Source organism: Felis catus, chromosome D3 (assembly GCF_018350175.1).
Source record: "Felis catus isolate Fca126 chromosome D3, F.catus_Fca126_mat1.0, whole genome shotgun sequence".
Taxonomy (NCBI): Eukaryota; Metazoa; Chordata; class Mammalia; order Carnivora; family Felidae; genus Felis; species Felis catus.
The window spans coordinates 5,946,557-5,963,853 of NC_058379.1; the positions used below are offsets into that span (position 1 = coordinate 5,946,557).

Sequence of the window (17,297 nt, forward strand, 5' to 3'; positions counted from 1 at the left end):
AATAGGATCTCAAGCTGTGGCAACATAGGCGCCTGAGAGAAATGCGGAACCCAAGCCCAGAACCTCAGGGACATCCTGTCCCCTCCCCTCCCTTCTCTGGCTTTCCTTCCTGCCTTGATCCAAAAGGGATTTGAGGCAGCTTATGAGAAAACATATCACTCATCATGGTTGGTCATCGGAAGATGAAAAAGAGACCCCGTGGAAGGCTGAGGATCCTTCGAGACCGTGACCCAAACTGCCCTGACTCAGTTTCCCGGGAGCCACAGTGAAAATGAAAATCTGGTTCTACAGCCGGACTCAGAGTGTCCCTGGCAAAAAATGACCGAATTGCTCTGTACTCTCAGGTGTTGGCAAAAGAACAACACAAGGTGTCAAGGCTGACATCCCCCCAAACATCCTCTAGTTGGACACAAGGGTGACTTTGATAAGACAGTTTCTCTACGAACCCCATCACTATCCAGTGATGTTACTCCTGTGTTACTCCCTACAGTCCAGTCAAGGCAGCAACCAATTACAGGTTAATAAACAGTAACCTCTACGCTAGGTCACGTGAGTTCATTCTGCGGGGTCTGTCACACCACAGTCCTGGGACGGCACCCTGTGCTGGTTGCCTTGATCTATCCAGTGTTAGATTTTCGACCTTCTAAAAAACTTTTTTTAATGTTTACTTATTTTTGAGAAAGAGACACAGAGCACGAGCAGGGGAGGGGAAGGGAGAGAGGGAGACACAGAATCCCAAGCAGGCTCCAGGCTCCGAGCCGTCAGCACAGAGCCCGACGCGGGGCTCGAACTCACAGACCGCGAGATCGTGACCTGAGCCGAAGTCGGACGCTTAACCGACTGAGCCACCCGGGCGCCCCTAGATTTTAGACCTTCTAGAGCGAGGGGGCTGCAATTCGTGGCCCATGGCCCGGATCCAGCCCACAGCCTGTTTTTGTAAATAAAGTTTTATTGGCACACAGCCACGCCCATTCCTTAACGCGTCATCTGGGGCTGTTTTTGAGCCACAGCAGTGGGGCTGAGTCAAAGCAACAGACTATCTGGCTCAAAAAGCCTAAAATAATTACCATCTGGTTCTTTATAGCAAAAGCATGTGATCCTGTTCTAGAAGAATGGAAGGGCCGCATGCCCTTCAGATCAGCCTTCCATAAAGACTGCTCTCAGCCAAGCCCCCGATAGATGTGGTGCAGCAGTGAGTTTAAGATTATGCTTCCTGGCAAGTACCCAGCATGCACCGCTCCACACTGGCAGTTATAAATGGAACCACACGCCTGAGCCAACATTGTGTGTTGACCTTGAGAAGCCTGACAAGGACAGGTGTCTGCGTAGGAACCCTCCGCTCCGCTGAGGAGTGCCAAGTTTATCCTGAAAAAATAACTTAGCATCCCGCTCAGCACAGATCGACCAGCGCCGAAAAGCTCACATCTGTTTCGCCGAGCACGGCCACACTGATTGTAGCCCGGGAGTTCCTTAAGGTCCACACGCCCAAACCCAGCGTCTCAACAAAGCCCTGGCAGACGGTTCAGCACTGAGGTGTGTGCTTCCCTGCGAAGGGTCTCAGTGCCCTTGAGGCCCTGCCCTTGAGCCCCTTGGCCTGCCTCAGTTCACTGGCAGCTGCAGTGAGCACTTCCTGTGCATACAGACGGCTCCTGTGTTCAAATACCTGCCTCTCTGCTTCCTGCCCACCTGCGCTCACGCTGGAGGTTGCTCAGCCTGTCCCCAGGGAAGCCCAGAAGAGAACTGCGGGTTCGATGACTCCAGGGCAAACCCAACCAGTCAGGAATGAGAGCCACCCGATAAACAGCCCAGCCTGCCCACTCCTCAGTGCGACATGTTCCAGGCTGGTCCGTGCAATGCTAAAGGAGACCCCTGATGGGCCCGAGCCCCAGCTGCCCACAGTGGTAACCAGCTCTCACTTCCCACTCCCCTGCCTGTGTTTCCCAGAATCCCCTCCCGGATCAAGTACCTGCCTCCAACGCCTGTCTCAGCTTCTGTGGTTGGGGGACCCAGATGAGCCATGTGTCCTTCAAAGAGTGTATTTACAAATTACACAAAGAATTCGTCAACTCACGTGACCTACCCTAGGGGATTTCTGTTCGTTAGCCTGTTAAAAGTTGAACAATATCCACCAAAGTTAAGACCATTGGCTTACAAAAAAAAAAAAAAAAAAAAAGTTTAAATGTTACCCTGATATGTTCTGGAAAGAATTATAGGGAGGGGCCAACTGTCTGTTAAGACCACTTGAAGACTGCAACAGCAATACCATACCCCGCATCTTAAGAAAATAATCTATGAACAATGGATGGCTCTTGCCATATTGTGTTACAATTTCCCGAATATATCTGTCTCTCCTGCATATGGTGAGTTGTAGGAGGGGAAACAGGGGACATCCCTCCTTATTAACTATTAACAGGGTTAATAGTCTTCCAAAATATCAGCCTTCTCAAATGGTCTGTTTGCTTCTCTCTGCATGTCCAAGGGGGAAAAGGTTTCTATAGAAAAAAGAGGAAATCAGGCCAAGATAGCTCCGCGAGCTCCATCCGAGCGTTGCATGCCAAGCAGGCTGGAGTTTCAGGTGTATGTTGTAAGTCTGACTTCCTTTCTCTGGGACCTGAATGCAGTAATAACCGCCCTGCTTGTCCCCTCCAGCGTCCACGCTCAGCCCTGTAACCTTCCGGAAGCCTCCCACTCAGCCTCTGAGCTTGGCCGTGAGCCTTCCTTTGGCCAATGAGATGTTGGTAGACTTGGACACATGGAGAGGCTTGAAAAAGCGCTTGGCCTTTCTGCTCGCCTGTGCACCCCCTCCTTGCACTGAGAACGGGCTTGGGCTAGCTTGCTGGAGAACAAAAAGCTACACAAAGCAGAGCGGCGTCCCAAGCATTCCAGCCAGCGCCCTCCCAGGCCAGCGGACAGTCAGCTAAGCCTCCGGCACATGAGCGAGCCCAGCCAAGGCCAGCAAAACCACCCCGCTGACCTGCAGACCCATGAGCTTCGTAAGTGCTGTCTTAAGCCCCTGGGGGCTGAGGGGGGCTACTTGTTAAACAGCACTACTGTGGCGATCAGGAACCGGTGCGCCTTCCTTGTCTGAAAGTCACACTTAGAGACAGGTTTTCTGTGTCACGAGCTTTGCACAAGCAAACACTCCCACAATCCGCGGAGCATGACGAAGTCAACACAGAGCCCCTCTGCCATGAAAGCCAAACCTCCACAGACATGCCTCCAAAATGGATCCGACAGTGTCAGAGAGGATCCCAGTCCTAGAGGCTCTGAGCCACCGGGGAAGGTTGCAGTCCACAGGTTCCCCGCCAGGGGCTAGTCTCCTTGGGTAGCTGATTTCACGCGGCCATTTCCGCTTCCAAGCATCTATGAGTGTCTTCCACACAAAACCTAGACGAGTGGAACTAAACTCAGACACACACAGTGAGTGTGTGTCTGGTTCTAGTGCAATACAACCAGGGTATAAAAGGGGGGGGGGTGAAGAAAAACTAAGAGGACACAACAGAAGAAATGAATCTCTAAGTGGGAAATGACTCAAGACACTTGGCAGAAGGGGGTGATAGTCGAGCTGGGACTTAAATGCTTTCAATGATTAGAGAGTAGGGTTTTTTGTTTTATTTTTTTTTTTTAGCATTTATTTATTTATTTATTTATTTATTTATTTATTTATTTTTGAGAGAGAGAGAGAGAGAGAGAGAGAGAGAGAGAGAGAGAGAGAGAAAGGGAGGCACAGAGGGGGAGACACAGAATCTGAAGCAGGCTCCGGGCTCTGAGCTGTCAGCTCCAAGCCCGACGCGGGGCTCGAACTCACGAACCGTGAGATCATGACCCGAGTCGAAGTCGGACACAACCGACCGAGCCACCCGGATGCCCCGGAGAGTAGGGTTTTAAAGAGAAATTCTGCCGAGGGTGTGGGGAGCAGAGTGAGGGGCCAAACAGAGTGAATACCGGATAGTGTGAAGGTGGCTAGGGAACACGGGGGCATCTCAGCCACCGCCTCCATGAGATCATACCTCTACTGCACAGTCCCAGAGGCATAGGCGCATGTTAGGAATAGGACACTCAGCCACCCCGACTGTCTTCCGAATCAAGTCTAGACAGGGAATAAGGAATATGTCGGAGGAAATCCTTCCTGTCTCTTCTCATCGCTAGGGTATTTCTCCCAAGAGTCAGTCCTGCAGTGGGCCACCAACCAGAAGGTGAAATGCTCAGGACACAAAGGCCTGTGCAGGTGACGAGACCCACAGACGCTCCTGGAGCCAGGTTTTCAGTGAGACCTCCCCCTCCTCCACCTCTTTGGATTTCGACATAGTTTGAATAATCCATAATCCATCTTCCTCCACGGAAATACTTCCTTTCTGCTTCCCCCGAAACTGCCCCGCACACAGACCTTTGATTTTAAAAAATGTTTTAAAAATGATAAAAAGTAATGGGGCGGCTGGGTGGCTCAGTCGGTTGAGCACCCGATTCTTGATTTTGGCTCAGGTCATGTTCCCAGAATTGTAGACTCGAGCCCCGCATCAGGCTCCACGATGAGTGCGGAACCTGCTTGGGATCCTCTCTCTCCTCTCTCTCTCTCTCTCTCTCCCCCTCCCCCGCTCACTCTCTCTCTGAAAATGAATACACGTTTAAAGAAGTTATAAAAAGTAATGATGTTTGTGAAAGAAAAAAATCGAGACTTATGGAAAAGTGCAAAGAAGAAATGAAAGCAAGCCAAATCGGTTACCGTTTTGGTGGATTTCCTTCTAGTCTTTTCCAAGCGTGGCTGTGTGGGATTCTTGCACCTGTACAGTCCTGCTAGGTGTGCAGTGTGGGATCTCGCTCTTGTCCCTTAAGTCTAGAGCTTTCAGGTCAAGTTTCATGATCAGGGTGGCTAGTGCGCCACTTAAGGTCCCTATGAGGTTTAAGTCTGTCTGTCGCCACATAAAATTTCATCAAAGACATTCTTCGTGGTATTTTGTGTCTATCATAAACAGCTCTTGAACGACAACAGGATAATCTGTGGAATAGATATCCCAGATAAATAATGCTCCTATGAATCTATGGGTGCACCGAATCTTTACTTAGGAAGATTTATATCTAGGGGATGATACAACTGGCCTGCTCATAGGATTGTTCCATGGTGAGGACTGAATGGGACAAGATATATAAAACTCTACCGCAGCACAGAGCAGGACCTCAGCAAACATTGTGGGTGGGGATGTTACCATAATTACTATTACGCTCACCACTGCTCTGCTAAACTGTTTCTGGAGTTTGTGCCAATCTCCTTCATGCAACAGCACTGTATATTATTTTATTTCCTTCCCTGCTGATTTGATGGGGGGGGGTGTTATTTTAATTTGCATTTCTTTGAATCTGATTTAGGTTGACTTTGTTTTTGAGAGAGTGCAAGCAGGGGAGGGGGCAGAGGGAGAGAGAGAGAGAGGAAGGAAGGAAGGAAGGAAGGAAGGAAGGAAGGAAGGAAGGAAGGAAGGAAGGAAGGAAGGAAAGAAGGAAGGAAAGAAAGAAAGAAGGAAAGAAAGAAGGAAGGAAGAAGGAAGGAAGGAAGGAAGGAAGGAAGGAAGGAAGGAAGGAAGGAAGGAAGGAAGGAAGGAAAAGAAAGAAAGAAAGAAAGAAAGAAAGAAAGAAAGAAAGAAAGAAAGAAAGAAAGAAAGAAAGAAAGAAAGAAAGAAAGAAAGAAAGAAAGAAAGAAAGAAAGAAAGAAAGAAAGAAAGAAAGAAAGAAAGAAAAAATCTCAAGCAGACTCCATGCTCAGTGCAGAGCCCAACGTGGGGATCGATCCCATGACCTGAGCAGAAATCAAGAGTCGGGTGCTCAACCAACTGAGCCACCCAGGTGCCCCTGGGTTGAGCTTCTCAAAGGTGCTTTCCATACTTTTCATGGGTTATGCCTGTCTCATCGGTCAGCTCTCTGTCCGTATTCTTGGCCGGCTTCCGTGAGGCAGCCGTGCATCTCTAGTTCTTCCGGTCTTCACATGCTCACTGAAACAGTCCTGAAGTGAGCTCACCTGTCCTTTGCCAGGCAGCCTGGGAGGTGCAGGGGTGTCTGCGTTCCCAGAGTTTACAGACGGGAGGGCAACAGAAGTTCCACGGCCACTTTGCGGCTTGTCGCTGATTGTAGATCCCTCCAGAAGGATCATCGGGGGGATGTCCCCAGTCAGGGGGATGGAGTAAAGCTGCCGGGAAGGGGATGCTAACCTGAGAGATGCCAAGAGGGAGACAGAGGGAAAGGCAGGGGTGCCGGGAGCCGACGCCGGAAGACTGACTACATTTTTGGTGAAGAACAGACTTCGGTTACCGCACAGAAACATGGGTGTTGCTACAAAATCTGTAAGAGTGCTCCAGATTCTTAGGTGGCCGGGCATCCTAAAGCAATATACCAGTAATAATAATGATGATACTAATTTTAAAACTCGGGCTCTTTCTCTGAGCTGCGCGTAACCCCCCGAGTTCTGTCCGAGCAAAGACGAAGGCTCCAGGGCAGTCTGACCCTCGGCTGCTCCGACACCCGTGTTCTGCTTTCTCTCATTCCTCTGTAATTGTTTCAGTCAAGACTGCATTCCCTTGTGCTTCCAAAGTTCCCAGAAATGCTGCTTTTTCCTTCGCTGTTACACCTAACAGTCTATTTTAAGACTGCCCCCGTGGCTGGAAACCAGCTCACCCGGGACTTCTAGGAAGGAGGGGCGGCTATCGGCTATAGGAAATTCAGGGGCTCGCTCAGCACACCCAGCCAAACTTTTCTCCTCGTTTTCTGGCTCAAAACACCGGGTTCAAGCTTTTCTTTTTTCAAAATATGCAATGCTAATTCCGTGCGTTATAAGGTTTCAAATAAATAATGTTGGCTGGTCTCCACTGTTGACAAGACCCTGGGATCTCCAAGGATTCCCTCCTTAAACCACCCCCAGTCTCCTGGAACGTTTAATTAATGAAAGAAAAGAATCCAAAGGCAAACTTCCAACTGGGAAAACACAGTGACCAAAGGCAAACTGGGTGACAGAAGAGAGGGGACAGGGGCGCCTGGGTGGCTCAGTTGGCTGGGACTCTGGATTTAAGCTCAGGTCGCGGTCTCGCAGTTTGTGACATCGAGCCCCTCAAGGGGCTCTATGCACTGACAGTGAGGAGCCTGCTTGGGATTCTCTCTCTCTTGCTCTCTCTCTCTCTCCCTCTGCCCCTTCCCCTGCTCCCCACACACAGTCTCTCTCTCAAAACAAATCAATAAGCATTAAAAAAGAGAGAGGGGGGAGCTGGGAGAGAGGTCCCAAACTCTCCTGTCCTGGGTAACTCCTCTCCCCGCATAGACCTAGGCTCATTTACCTGCAAAAGCGCTCTGAAAGTGAGGGGGACGCAGAAGCCCTCATCCTAAAAAATGGATGGAAAAGGGAGGGTCAGGGCAGAGGTGAGGGCGGTTCCCTGGGTTGGGTCTGTAACCAAAAGGAGCCACGGGCCGGAATGGCAAGGTGAGAGACTGTCCCGGAGCCCTGTCTGTCCCGTCCTGGAGCACCACTTCGGACTTGCTCAACCCTTCACCCTTCGTGACCTGCTCGCTACCTGTTAAACTACGAAAACGGAAGACCAAATCAAGTGCCCTCTTCTAACAGCAGTGGGCAAGGAAGAAATTGAGCCCTGGTCTCATGACCGGCAGCACAAAGCCTGAGTGTTTTAGGGTAACCACCTAACTGTGGAATGGAAGTTCATTAGTGAGTTTCATGTGGGAAGGGCTTCCTGTCCCCCTCTGCCCAGAGCACGCCTGATCCAGCACGATCAGGAAGTCCAAAGAATGTTTTCAGCTCCAAAGATGTGGCTGGACTAAATACTCCGGGACACACCGAAGAAACAAGAACGTCGCCCAGCCTTCCGAGAGTCCGCGGTCTATTCAAAGATGTGTCTACAACTGTCTCCTCAAAAAGTCAATGTCACGAAAGGGCAAGGATGGGGGCGGGGGGGCCTGGATTAAAAGCAACATAACAAGCAAATACAATGAGGGAAACTTCCTTGGTCCCTGGTTTGAAAAAAAAAAAAAAAACAAGATGCAAGGAACATATTGTGTGAACAACTGGAGAAATCTTCATCGTAGGTGATATGAGGGGGGTCTTGTTACTTTTCATTGGATGTGGTAGGCGACGGTCTTGTGGTTTCATACGCTAAAGCTCCTCGCTGTTGGACATGAACACTGGCAAAGGGTTTAGGGGTGAAGGGTCATGATGTCTACAACTTGCTTTCAGGTTGCTTTCAATGGACTGGCCACACATAGATCTGGAGATCAACAGATTTGCAGGCGACGGAACAAATACGGCGAAATGCTAACAACTGTTAAATCCAGCTGGTAGATATGTAGACTCAACTTTCGATGCTTTATAATACAAAAAAGTGTTATCTGACTTACAGATATGCATGTGTGCGTTTATGTGGATATACACACATGTGCACACCTTTCCATACATATGCGCACACACGCATACCTATACTCATAAAATGCTGTTCCCTGCGAGGAAAACTACTAACAACGTCTTGCGTGAGACTTATCAGGGGTCGTGCTATCCAAATGCTAAGATCAACCTGTTCAGACTGACCATGTGTGAGAAAAGCCAGTCTACCTGATTTCGCTTTTCAGGGGAACAGAGGTCTGTTGCTAAAGGTGTTTAACAGCAACTGTGACCCGTGTTTTAGCATTTTTAAACGTTGTCACATACTTTATATCATTTAGACCAGCGGCTGGCAAACTCTTTCTGTAAAGGGACAGAGGGTAAGTGGCTCTGTGGGACAGACAGTCTCTGTCACGACTATTCGACCCCATTCTTGTGGTATGAGGACAGCCACAGATTGTATGCGTCAATGAAACTGCATCCACAAAACGGGGGGGCGGGAGGCTGGGTTTGGCCCAAGGACCACCACTAGTAAACCTCTGATTTAGATCCTCTCAGTGACGCGTAGGTTCTGTTTGGAGGCCCATTTTACAGATGAGGAAACCAAGGCTGGGCGAGGCTGACACTGTTCCGTTAGTTAAGCGGTAAAATCAGCAACAAACCCCGATGCTCAGACCCCAACACACGTGCTCTGTTTCTACCCTGTTGTGTTTCAACGTCTGTGTCTTAAAAGTAAAAGATAAAAGACAGAGTGGGGGGAAAGACAGGAAACCCTCTGTGCACAGGATCTCCTGTCTTCAGCGACCTCTCTTCCCTCAGGATACCAGGGGCTCCTGGCAGTCCCACCAGTGGAAGAAAACAACGGGCACGCTTTCCTCCAGGGCCACACGCCCGTAAAGGATGAAGAACCAGCCCTCGGAAAAATGTCTGCCAAGGAAAGGAGACGGCCTCACGATGAAAAGTTAACCAATACGTAAGCTTCCAATTTCAAAACCGGTTTAAGGACGTGCCTTGATCGTGACATCTAAACGTTTCAGTTAAGCTTTCTATTTTGAGATAATTGTAGATTCGCAGGCGTTAGAACTAACGCAGAGATTTCGTGAGCCCTTTATCCAGTTGTCCCAACGGTAATTTCTTGCAAAGCGATAGTACAGTATCACGACCAGGACACTGACATTGATGCAGCGGACGCACAGAATCTTTCCAACACCCAAGGACCCCTGCCCACCCCTCCTCCCTCCCACCCTCAGCCCCTCCTCTGCAGAGCCTCTGCATCTTCTCCCTGCATCGCCCCCTGCCCACCTAAAGGCAGCAATGGCAACATTATCTTCTCCCTTCTCCCGGTGGACCGCCATGGATGAACCCTCTCTCTTCAACTTCTCCTGTCCTGCTGAGAACATCCTCAAACCTTCTCGATGCAGAAATCACATCTCTTGCCCCAGCTAATAGTCTGGCAGAGAGTATCCCTGGAAGGATGATAAAAACGTGGATACATTGGTGACCTCCGGAAAGGCTGGAGACAGGAGTCGGACGGAGACTGACTCTATGTTGTATTGGGCGGAAATTATTACCTCTTGACCTGTGTGTCTATTCAAAGTATAGCATTCCACGCTCCCTGCACTTTACTGCTAAGCAGCCCCTGGGAGATTTTTTTTTTAATATGATTTTTTTTCATGTGCCATATACTGTTCTATTCTTAACCGGGCCCCAGTTTATTTGATCAACCCCAGGCATTAGACATTTTATCTGTTCCCAAATTGTTGACGCTAAGAACATCCTGACAACCTTCTTTGTACTCAGATCATTGGCCATGTCTCTAAGCAGTTCCCTAGAAGAAAGAGCCATGAGTGACCCGCCAGACAGATTTCTGAAAGTGAACTCCTGGATCAAGGGGCTCTACCTCTGGCACCAGGCACTCCCTGTAGAAGGTGTGAACCTGTGGAAGGTGTGAAGCTGTAGAAGGTGTGAACCTGTGGAAGGTGTGAACCTGTAGAAGGTGTGAACCTGTGGAAGATGTGAACCTGTAGAAGGTGTGAACTTGTGGAAGGTGTGAACCTATAGAAGGTGTGAACCTGTGGAAGATGTGAACCTGTAGAAGGTGTGAACCTGTAGAAGGTATGAACCTATAGAGGGTGTGAACCTATAGAAGGTGTGAACCTGTAGAGGGTGTGAACCTGCAGAAGGTGTGAACCTGTAGAAGGTATGAACCTATAGAGGGTGTGAACCTGTAGAGGGTGTGAACCTGTGGCAGGTGTGAATTTGTAGAAGGTGTGAACCTGTAGAAGGTGTGAACCTGTGGAAGGTGTGAATTTGTAGAAGGTGTGAACCTGTAGGTGTGAACTGTAGAAGGTATGAACCTGTAGAGGGTGTGAACCTGTGGAAGGTGTGAACCTGTAGAAGGTGTGAACCTGTGGAAGGTGTGAATTTGTAGAAGGTGTGAACCTGTAGAAGGTGTGAACCTGTGGAAGGTGTGAACCTGTAGGTGTGAACCTGTAGAAGGCATGAACCTGTAGAGGGTGTGACCCTGTAGAAGGTGTGAACCTATAGAAGGTGTGAACCTGTGGAAGGTGTGAACCTGTAGAAGGTGTGAACCTGTGGAAGGTGTGAACCTGTAGAACGTATGAGCACAGATGCCAAGAGGTACCTTTCCCCAACGCCACTCACACCTTTGCATGTTCCCAGTCTTTGCTCACTTAAGTCAAAGCTTGTTGCCTCCCGCTGCGCACTTGCATTTCTTTTATTGTTGCTGAGGTTGGCAATTTGCTCTGTGTTTCATGTGCAACTCTTTACTGTCTAATTACATTTTCTCTTCCCTGAATTGTCTGCCTGTGGTCTTTGCTCGTTTTTCTTTTAGGGTCCTCGTCTTATTCTTACTAGTTAGCGTGAGTATTTTCTGCATTTAAGGACATGACTCTAATATATTTGGACAAGTATCTTCATAGTTCATTTTTGGCTTTTCATTTTCTCTAGGAAAAAACCGCATATGTACATATGTGGAAATTAAAATATTTAAGTGGTTAATTTCTTAATTTCTTTCTTTAGGGATTTTTTTCTATTGTTTTCACACATGGAAAGAAAGAACTTATCCAGAGAGCGCCTATATGCTCTTCCAATTCATCCATGATTTTACTCATGTATTTCCTTCATGCAACTAAAATTTACTTGGGATACAGGATGAAGCGAGACTCTTGACTGATTTTGTTTAAAGAGTCAATTTTCCCCCAAATGACTTATTAACTCTTTATTAATCAAGCTATCCCTCCTCTGTTAATGCAATTAAACACATCAAGTGGTATATTTTTGAGCTCTCTGTTCTGTCCCCTGATCTACTGGTTTATTCTTGATTCAACACCACTCTCTTTCATTATTCTAGCTTTCTATTATGTTCACCATTGACAGGATAGGTCTCCCCCATTACTCAGTCCTCTCATCAAAAATTCCACACCACTCCTGCCGATTTTTTCTTCCTAATCCGGTTTGGAATCCTTTTGTCAGGTTCCCAAAGTCCTCAGAGGTTGGCCGGTCAGTTCCACGGATCCTGCCTCCATGCCTCTTTTCTATCCACTCATTTACTTTCATTTCCGCTGTTCCTTCCCTAGGTCCGCCCATGGTTTTCCTGGTAAATACTGGATCTTTCTCCCGGTGAACTTAGGAGCTGGTGTACTTGGAACACCTGGAGGCTCCCGGGGAAGAAATCGGCTGGTACTTGCAGAACAGCAGGTGGAGCCCAAACTATACAATCAGCACGCTCTGCACACCAACGTGGCAAGCTAGGTCATTGCTCCAAAAGACTGTACTTTCTTGCCCCATCGATGACAGCCTCGGCCCCATGACTTGCTTTGGCCAACGACCTTCACGTCAAAGTGATATGTGTCATTGCTGAACCAACCTGAGGAAGCACCTCCTGACTCCCCACCTCCCTCGACAGAATGCCACCTCTCCCTCCTCGCACTCGCGCTCGGGGCGTGTCTTCCTGGTGTGACTGGGACCCTCTGGACTTCCAGCCGCAGAAGGTGGTGACCCTGTCACCCACCCACCAGCCAGATGCAGGGCACAGGGCACGGGCTGCGGGTGAGTCGCCTCAGTGTTCCTCACGGCATCTGTCCCAGCTCACATACGGCAGGTGGTGAACATATTTACTTGTTGAATCGAGGGACGCACACGTGCCAGTGGTTTGAACCACAGAGTAGCAGCTGGGATGTCCTTTTTCCGTCCCCTCTCTCTCGGGCCACCCTGAGACCAGTTCTAAGTCTACAAAGAATCACAATGGTTTGTGAAGGGGGGAGATTTCCACGCGCCTGTAGAACCCCGTCATCTGACATTTATACCTATGTTCTGCTTCTTTCCACAATTCATTCTGTTTTTCCACTCTTTACTCCCAGCTAATGGAAAAACGGATTGTAAAATGGGCCAATGTATTACAGGAAACTTCTCCAGCCCAGAAAAAAAAAAAAAGAGGGACCCCTCAGAGGACGGGGATAACACTGCTCTCCGGCGGGTGGAAGATTGAGGGCCGGCGTTTCCAACGTGCTGTACTTGGCTGCCCCCTCGCGACGCAATGTCGCCAGCCTGGTCTTCGTCTGAGACCCCGAGAGGCCGTGAAAGCTGTCTGCACGGGAAATACGCACAAAGGGAGAAGCGGGAGAGAGAAAGGGGACAGATCTGTTTCACTCTCAATGGACACGTCACGGGAACATTCTCCGTCGTATTTCCTGGGTCAGCGAAGGAGGCGGGGTTTTGCTCCTCTCCTTGCTCTGGAACCTGCCTCTGTTTTTCTGAGAGAAAGGGTTTTCTTATAGCTACTCTCTTCCCAGTAGGTTCTCCACCTACTTGCCCCTCTAAGCCGAAGACTGGTCTCCCCCTCGGACCTCCTGGAGCTGGGGACTGTGACTTTTAGGGCTCGGAGGGACCGATCAATAGTTGACAGGACTCTTCTGGAGGGCAGACACCCTGGCGATCTCTGTCCTCTGCTATTTCAGATCTCCCATTAAGGATTCTCAATGAAATTGCAGAATCCAATTGGTGAAGCAGCTCCCAGCCCGAGACGGGGGAAGGAATTTCTGACGTGAAGCGGGCTTTCTAACCTGGAGTCCATGTTTACAGGACGCAGGTGCACCTCAGAGCAGTGAGGTGGGTGGCTGTGGGGCTCCCTCTGACACTGGGGGACGACCCCTGGGGGCCACCCACATGCGTTTCCCTGCTGCCCCTTCTTGCTTCCCTCCATCCCTGTATCTCACCTCCTCCCACACCACCAGCAAGGCAGGACAAATGTTTTCACTTGAGAAGAACCTGAATCCACGGGAGGTCAATTATACGCCAAAGTCTACGCATCCTGTTAGTGCAGGACTGGGATCCAGCTTTGCACAGGCACAGATTTGGTTTTCATCCCTGTTCCTGGCACAGAGTTCCAGAAGCCCTTGGAATTTCCTAAGTGCTGAGAGCCCTAAAGGTGTCTTTTGTTATGTTAATGAAGCGACTTCTGGAAAGCACCTGAGAATGGGGCTGGTTGCCAGGGGGAAGCAACCGTGTGATTGGGAGGTTGGAAATTCCAGTCCCACCCCCACCCCCACCCCAAACCTCCAGGGAGGGGAGAGGGGCCGGGGGTGGGATCAATTTAAAGAATCACGCCTCTGTAACGAAGCCTCCAGAAAAACCCGAAAGGTTGGCGTTCGGGGTTGGGAGAGCCCCCGGGTTGATGGGCACGTGGAGTTGCAGGGAGAGTGGGTGCTGGGAGAGCTTGGCCCCGCGCCCTTTCCCCACGCCTTGCCCTGGGATGTTCCTGAATTGTATCCTATGCAGTAAACCAGCAATCTAGTAAGAAAAATGTTTCTCTGAGATCTTTGAGCCTGCTCCAGCAAATTACTCAAACCCTAAGAGGGGATCGTTGGAACCTTCAAGCTATAGCCAGTGGGCCAGACCATAGGTGACCACTTGGCCTTGTGATTGGCATCTGAAGGGGCTGGGGAGGCAGTCTTGTGGGACTGAGCCCTTGACCCATGGAACCTGACGCTCTCTCCCGGTAGACAGTGTCAGAATTGAGCTCAACTGTAGGACACCCAGCTGGTATCTTTACCCACTTACGATTCATCCTGGGGCTGGACACTGGCCACCCTCCCCAAATTTGGGATTTGGGGATTAGCAAGGAGGAGGAAAGAATGGCTGCCAATGCGGCTACTTTGGGGAGTGGGTTCAGGCTACAGCAAGGTGTCAGGGATGGGAGCTCATACGGTTCTCTGGGGAGACTCCGACCAGAGTCCCGGGGAAGGATGGAATGATGTTCAACTGACCTCGTGGCTCTTCGGACGAGGCTCGTCGCTGTCATGGATGAAAGGGGTGAGGCCAAGGGCTCGTGACGCGTGCACGGAAGGTTCAGAAATCACATGAGACGTCTGCATAACCAGCACCGGGGGCGCGCCACAAAGGAAAAGAATAGAAGCCTGGCTCTCCGGACCCTGTGGCCTCATGTGAACTTCTTAAACAGAAGATGGAGAGCCGAGATTTTTAAAAGGAAAAGCAACTCAGGTGTGAGTTGGGGAGGACACTTATTTCAAAAAGCTTTTCTCTGGGGCAGCTGCCCACCCCCCACCCCCCCCCCCCCCACCCCGCATGTGTTTGCAAACAGAGTAGACCCTGGGTCTTTGCCCAAGGCTTTTCCATTCCCTCTGTGGCTTTGCTCAAGCAGGGACAGTTGGGGGGGTGGGGACACTGCCCGGCCGCCCGGCCGCCAAGGCGGGCTCCCCTGCCTCCAGGCCCGTAAAATGCCAAGTCGGTGAAATCTCGGTGCTCTCGGTTTTCCCATCTGGAAAGCGGAGAGAATGCGTCCCCTCCCACCCTACCTGGGTGCGCGATGGAGAATAAATGAAGCCGTGTGTGGGCCCGGAATTACTCTCCACGCGCCGCCCTCCCTCACAAACCGCCCCATGGCCCCCTCTGCGACAGGGCCTCCCGGCTGCTCCAACCACGGGTCCCTCGAGGAAAACTGATTGGCAGCGTGTCCTCCGGACCCTCCAGGAAGCAGATCCGAGATGGGATTCGGAGGCGACAGGTCTGCCGGGGGCGACGCCGGGAAAGATGAAGGCAGAGGCGGCAGGCCGGGGCCAGAGCTCGGCGCCCCCGCAGACGGGGGGCCAGAGCTCGGCGCCCCCGCAGACGGGAGGCCTCAGCCAACCCCACCGCGGCACCTCCGCCCTGGGGGCCCCGTGCCAGGCCCCATGTCCCACTGCGCTCCACCTCCGGCTGTGGGCTGCCTCTGCACCGAAGCTGGACGGAGCCTGAAGGCACATGTCAGACCGCTGTCCTCCGGGCAGCTGGACAAGGGCTTTCCTAAGGAGGGGCTGTTGTCTGAGCACGCACGTCACCTTCACCGTGTGTGTGTGTGTGTGTGTGTGTGTGTGTGTGTGTGTGTGTGTAGATACACAACACATGGGCTGCTGGAGTAGTTTGTCATGTGCCCCATAAAGACAGTAACAATTCAAATTTCATACTGATGTCACAGGAGATGCCATGATCTCCTTCCGCTCCTTCCAGAGACCGTCTGAGGACTGCTGCTCTGGGAAGCAGCCACCTCCGCACGCGTGGCTTCCCCCGGAACATTCCGCCTCCCCTGCCTGGGCCGAGCTGGCTCCCCTTGGAGCCCAGGAGCCACGGGGCTGGAGGAGGGAGAGGACAGTGAAGGGCCACTTAGCCTCTCCTCGCCTTCACTCAGCAAAACCTTGAGATCCACCGGGAAGCCGCATCACTTCCACGTGTACGACATAAACTCACACGGGTAACACCAAACTCAACTACAGGCGGACCTGCCCGTCTCTCTGCCCTACGGTGAAGGAGCCACCAGGAGACGAGGTCCTTCAGATAGTCACAGGGAGCAACGGACACCTTGACAAAGCGTCTCCGATCCCACCCCCAGTTCCGTCCTTCACCCCTGTGTCGAGAATCCGCAGGGTGCAATCCACTTACGGAGGGTGTGGAGAAGGCTGCTGGCTCCGCTTCCCATTCAAGCCCAGACACAGCTTCTGATCTCAAGGTGGCGGGGGGGGGGGGGGGGGGGGGGGGGGTTGCAAGCAAGCAGAGGCCGACTTGTTGCTCCAGGACCCAGCCAGCACCCATGGCGCTCTCCAGGCTGCCTCGCCAGGCACAAAACTCTGCAGGACTTACGTGTCCCCTGCCTTCAGAGGACACAGGGTGTGAGGTCAAGCAGAGGGGATGAAAAGGGACCAGGGACACAACAAGCTTGCGGGGGCTGAGCAGCACTTTGAGAACCACAGGGCACAATTCCAGAACATTCCACGCGACACCACGCCCATCCTTGCCAGGTGACGAGCTCCGCGGAGAGCAGGGGCTTCTGCCCCTTTTGCTCATTTTGTCCTCTCCACAGAACCTACGGCAGCGCCTGGCTTCAAATGCTGGTGGGATTAGTTCTGCTCTTCTCCTCACATTTAAGTTTCACTGGGGGCTGGGGTGTATACGATAAAAGTACGAGTCAGTATGGGGCGCCTGGGTGGCTCAGTCGGTTGAGCATCCGACTTTGGCTCAGGTCACGATCTCACGGTTCATGAGTTGAAGACCTGCGTCGGGCTCTGTGCTGACGGCTCGGGGCCTGGAGCCCGCTTCGGATTCTGTGTCTCCCTCTCTCTCTGCTCCTCCCCTGCTCACACCCTGTCTCTCTCTCAAAACTAAAGATAAAAAAATAAAATTAAAAAGTATGAGTCAAGGAACACGGGAGAGCGGTTCCCTTTTCTGTTCCTGTGCTTCAGGAAGTCTGGGTCCTTTGTTCCTGGGGCAGGGCTGGCGTCGCCCGCAGCAACCCAGTGACGTATCTGACCAGCCTCGCTTGTCCCCTGATGAGAGCGGGCAGCAAAGACGCAGAGGAATCAGGACTTGTTTAAAGGGCCACGGCAGAAGCTCTTCCAAGAGGCATGCACACAGTGCTACCCGT

General features: G+C 51.2%; 1 long non-coding RNA gene across 1 annotated transcript; it reads left to right on the forward strand.

The window, feature by feature from the left end:
* The first annotated feature begins 1,141 nt into the window (after positions 1 to 1,141).
* LOC111557262 lies at positions 1,142 to 14,906 on the forward strand. The gene is made up of 3 exons (XR_002737161.2): positions 1,142 to 2,993; positions 9,182 to 9,335; positions 11,962 to 14,906. It is a non-coding gene; the product is annotated as an uncharacterized LOC111557262 (long non-coding RNA).
* Positions 14,907 to 17,297: the final 2,391 nt, after the last annotated feature.